The 5,542-nt window shown below is 37.4% G+C and overlaps 1 pseudogene; it reads left to right on the top strand.

Moving 5' to 3' along the window:
• The first annotated feature begins 4,305 nt into the window (after positions 1 to 4,305).
• The window catches only part of LOC105619706, a 32,483-nt pseudogene continuing 31,246 nt past the window's right edge, over positions 4,306 to 5,542 (top strand).

The following is a 5,542-nucleotide window of genomic DNA, read 5'->3' as shown; positions in this document are numbered from 1 at the left end:
TACTACTACTACTACTACTACTACTACTACTACTACTACTACTACTACTACTCTCTCTCTCTCTCTCTCTCTCTCTCTCTCTCTCTCTCTCTCTCTCTCTCTCTCTCTCTCTCTCTCTCTCTCTCTCTCTCTAAAACTTTAAAAGTAAATCTCATTCTAAAAAAATGAAATCTCACTCTTAAAGATTGAAAATTGAATTTACTCTTTTTCAAGACGGTCTCAATTTTTACTCTTTAAAGTGAAATTCCTGCAAAGAGTATTTTTTATATAGAAATATATTTCATTCAAGATATATATGTAATAATGAGACTCTTGTATTAAAAATTAAATATTCCAACATCAAAGATTTCAAAGCGCATAATGATAAAATAATAATATCAATTTATCCTCAGTTTTCCGCGTATAGATAAAAATTTTACAAAGTTGTATATCAAAATGATCAAAATCTATATATTATCTACAGATTTTGATTATATTGACACAGATTCCAGCATATATGCGCAATATGACCAACATGATCTTGAAAGAAAAACGAATACGTAAAGTGACGGTAATGTTTCTCCGAGCCCTTTCCTGCGTAATGGAAAGGTACGTTCACGCTAAGTACTATGGCGGTACATACGTACTATACATACGTAAACCGTGTATCCGACGTATGTTCCAGTCGTTATCGCAATCTCGACCCCGTTTGATATAACAGTCACTGTGACGACTATCGTCTTCCGACACGCAAGGCCGCCGCAGCCGCCGGACTTTGCAAACTCGCGAGGATCCGCTATAAAATTGTTACAATGCGTGGAGTAAATAATGGCGACGGTGATAACGCTGATCGGTATAGTAAGTAGAAACGGTCGTGTTGCGATGAACATCGCAATGAACGAAGAACAGGAAAACAGAGAAATAGTTATCTCGTCGTAATGTAGCCAATCCTTTGCCATCGCGACATTTACGCGTTGATCACATTTTTCAAAAATAGTTCATTGCGTCACTGCATGCTACAAACGGAAATATCAGTTACGAGTGCAATTAATTGAAAGCCGCACGTGATGGGAATACATTATGCTTGAGTTAAGTGAAGAGATTCTTTAATAGATATCCTGGTATAATTGTGAGAATTAATCTTTCAGAAACGCAATATTCATTATTATAACGTTACATGTGGCATTTATGATTGTTCTATATATACGTAAAGCACTTTGCATTGATTATGTGTGTTAACAAGATATATTAAACCATTCTACATTAAAATACATTATTGAGCCTTCTTTTCGTTACAAAAAATTATATAAACAAAAATAAACAAATAATAAAATGCTCGAATTAAAAATTATATTGTTAATTAATATTTGTCTCTCCAACTGATTTAACATCGTTTGAAAGTTGTGTAATTACAATTTGTACGCTATGACTGCAGGCAGAAGAGTGCACTGATTCGCGAAATATGCAATTTATTTGCAGTTTTATAGACCAACGTGCTTCGATATTTAAACCATTTTCAATCTGTATTTGTAAAAAGTTTGTATATATAAAACTGCATTTTTTAAACTTCTAACAAAAGGGGATTAGCGTAATTCTTCTATTCTAATTCTCCTTTTTATTATTTAACTATATATTCTTTATCCCTCATATCTTAAATAATTCGGTCTTTGACTATGATATTTGATAATTCTCTTACTTGCTCACGCACGACCAAACACAAATAAAGTTACTCAACGACAGATAAGCAGTAAATTAACGCGAGGATAGCTCTAATTAGTTGCCAAAGAGTCGGAAGGGTCGGTAAAGACGATATGGGATGACGGTTAGACTTCCTGACAGAATTCATAAATGCGACCGCGACGATCCAGGACAGTTAGGAGGTCGCTAACGAGTGTTTCCTCGCGAAGATCTCCTTCAAATCCGAGTGATGTCCCTGGGGCTGCCATTATCGTTGACTTGGTCGTCTCCGCCATTATCCACCATGACTACCCCATAGCTACATCCTCCCTCTGGTCGTCCACCCCCTCCGAATCACGGCCCTCCTCGTTAACCTCGAAACGATCGTTTCGAGGGCTCTCTCTCTCTCTCTCTCTCTCTCTCTTCTCTCTCTATCTTTCTATGAAGCCCTTCTACTCTTGCGTTTTGCTCCACCCTCGCCCACCCTCCTCTGCAACGCACAAATACATTTAGTAACGTCAACGCACGAGAATTCGAAAGAGGGTGGCCTCCCGAGAGTATCCTAATGAGCGTGAGCTTGTCTGATTTGTATAAATACATGTAACTATCATATTCCTTAGAAAAATGCTGAAATAATTTTTCTACATTCTATCATAATTAATGAATGTAATTTTTTAATAAAGACACGTTAAAATATAATAAAATTTGGAATAGAGTGAAAAAATGTATAACGGCAGTATGAATTATATAAATAAAAAAAAAAGTTTAAGCTCATAAACTTTTAAAAGAATTCTTCAAGTAATCGCCTTTGTTACTGATTACATTTTTTTCTTGCAACGTTATAGATTTGTAAATATCTACAGAACCTTAATTTGGTTTACGAATCTTTCGAAAGACCTTTTTCTTTCCCGATGCATTCGCACGCACGAAACAGCAACCGAATATTTTTTTTTCGGATGTATTTTCTTTTTTTAACGCAAACTCGCATGCAGTATTCCGCGGCACGCAAACCGATCAAGTTTGCCTGCCGCGAAAACAAGCTGCTCTTGTTTTCGCGCGATGATCAGTCCACCGTGAATCGCCTCCATCTCCCGCATCTCTCCCTGTTTTTGCGCGCAGAGAAACAACAGTTTCGACGTTCTCTCAATGATAACAAAGGAACGACGAACGGGCCGGATCCGTTCATTTCATCGAGTCGTGAAAAAATATACTTTCGCCGATGACGAGAACGACGCAAAATATCTGAGGCGTGCGAAGCGCAGTTTACATCAGAGTTCCATGTTTTCCCGAAAGGTACAGTCACAAAAATTGCGATCGGCCAACTCCAAATCCCACTCGTGTAGGATATATTATTTTACCCCATTTAATCGGAGCATGCTTTATTTTTCTTGCCCACGAAATATAATGTCGATTATCACATCTGAAAAAATTAAAGATCCACAACTCGCGTCGCAATCGCATAATTTTTCTCCGTGAAAATACACGGCGAAAAATTTGTATGCTTTTTGCATGTAACACATACCACGCATGTGATATTAAAACTGTGGCGTTTGATGGGAACGCATTGATTGCGCCGCGCTTCGCCAATTGGTGATTAAACGTTGATTAGAACTAATTATTGAGCGGCGCGCATTTACAGAAGATCCGTCGTATATAATTCCCCTTGGAAGGAGGAGAGACTTCCCATAATATTCGCCTTAGAATTCCACGTGCGGACGCGCGCATAGACACGCACTGGAAAATCCACGCATTCGATAAACGCACGCCGTACGTTGAACTCACTCGCCATATTCACCGACGAGGAAGGAGGCAAAAACCCTGAAGAGCCTATATCACGGAAAAGATTTCTTGATAACCTTCTAAACCCTTGATTAAAAATAAATGTAGGAAAGGACCGAGGTGGCATCGAGGAGGAACGACAGAAACTGCGCTGATTATTGCATCTTACCGTCGCGTTATTTGCGCCGCCTAATCACATAGGATAGACTGCATTCTTCCGAAACGCACATCTTTCTATGATTTATCAGAAATTTCGCACGGCTGCGTGCGGACGCCTCTTGTAATGACTTCCAATTAATTATCTAATTAACTTCCAAGTAACGGTAATGTTGTTTGTCCTGGCACGAAATGCAGACAAACACGATGCGTGGCATACCGCACGGAAAAAAAGGAGTCACGTTTTTATGTAGATGCTTCATTTAATGAAGGAGAGAAACGAGATCGCAACAGTTCTTAATGTTACAATAGTCAATTATTTTATTCGCAATTAAAAAAGCCTACCTAATCTCACATAAATTTTATCTAATCTCACATAAATAAATTTTTTCTATTTCTGTTAACTAAAAGATTAAAATATCTATAACGTGTAAAGTATAAAAAATTATTATTTACTTATGTAGATATTTCGTATGTTACGAAATAAATTTAAGAAAACTTAAACAGAATTATAAAATATAAATTTTGCATTATCTCAAATAATCACAAATCGTATTATTACAATTGTCGGAACGCAAATCCTCCATACAAGAAGGATTTCCTCGCAATCGCGATCCCAACTTTGCTTACTTCAAAGTTTCACGATCTGCATCATCTCTGAGGAAAAAAAAACGAGAATTTTTCGCGAACTCGGCGTGATACAACTTCGTCGAGATGCACCCTCTGAAGCTGATCCCGTACAAGAACGAGAAACGAGAAGAAGAGGACACATCGTCGTTGGCGGACGGTCGCGGCGGAGAAGAAGCAGAAGAGGAAAAGGAAGAAGTAGCGGGGCGGAGACGGAACTCCGTCGTAAATCACCGACAGTACGGAATAACTGGCAAAAGCGCGATAAATCAGGGATCCCCGGGCACCGAATTAGGAAATTGCCTGCTTAAAAACCGCAATGACGTTAATCCCGGCGTGCCAGCCAGCGAGCCAGCCAGAGAGCTGCCGTTCGACGCGCGTATATATCGGCAATCCGGAAAATAAAACTGATTCGGCCAAGGAGCGATTCCTGGGTAGAATAATGCGGAATAAAATCAACGTAACTCAATCGCGCTTGTCTTTCGAGATCAGCCTCCCCGTCTTCGCCGTTGATAAATGTACGATATACACCACGGAATACCTGTATACGGAAGTAGCTCGTTTTTCTAATTTGCTGCGTCTGTGCTGCGGGTACATTTAGGAAAAAATGTTGTTTGGGGAAGTACCCAAGGCTTTGTGGTGATATTCGATTCGAGCTACGGTCTCACGAAAATGAAAGACCAAAGTCAGTCAGTTCTCATGCTGACGAGATCCCAAGAAAAAATAATTAATATTTAAATAAGATTTATTCTCAATTACGTTTTTCAACCTGTTCTTCTCAGTCAAATTATGAATTTTTTTAGAAGATACAATAGGTCTGTTGCTTGAAATTCTCAAAAATTATATTTAAAATGAAATAAATATATATTCGGGTGATAGAGAGAAAAAAAAGCGAAAATATTGAGTGCAAAAAGTGCAGGCACTAAAGAACCTTTTCTAGAAATTTTACATCTATTATTTATTAACTTCATTTGTTTAAAGTTCTTTATTTATTAAACTTAACTCTTTCTTAGCAACATCAAAATTTCAACTCTCTTCCATCAGCAGTAAGAATCTTCGAGAAACAGAACAATTTTTTTATTATTCCGAATTATATATAAAAAAATTCTGATACAATTGTCAAAGTCTTTAACAATAAATTTTTACATTATATATATAAATCAGATTATATTTTCCCTATTTTTTACAAATTAAATTTTATCAGAATTCACAATAAATTCAAAATATCAATGGTGTCTTTAAAGACCTCAGTTGTCGGTGGAAAATTAACAAAAGTAAATTCAATCATGGAAGAGAGAGAGAGAGAGAGAGAGAGAGAGAGAAA

Source organism: Atta cephalotes (assembly GCF_000143395.1).
Source record: "Atta cephalotes unplaced genomic scaffold scaffold00022, whole genome shotgun sequence".
Lineage (NCBI taxonomy): Eukaryota > Metazoa > Arthropoda > Insecta > Hymenoptera > Formicidae > Atta > Atta cephalotes.
The sequence above is the reverse complement of the archived record's forward strand: the minus strand, read 5'-3'. Positions and strand labels throughout refer to the sequence as shown.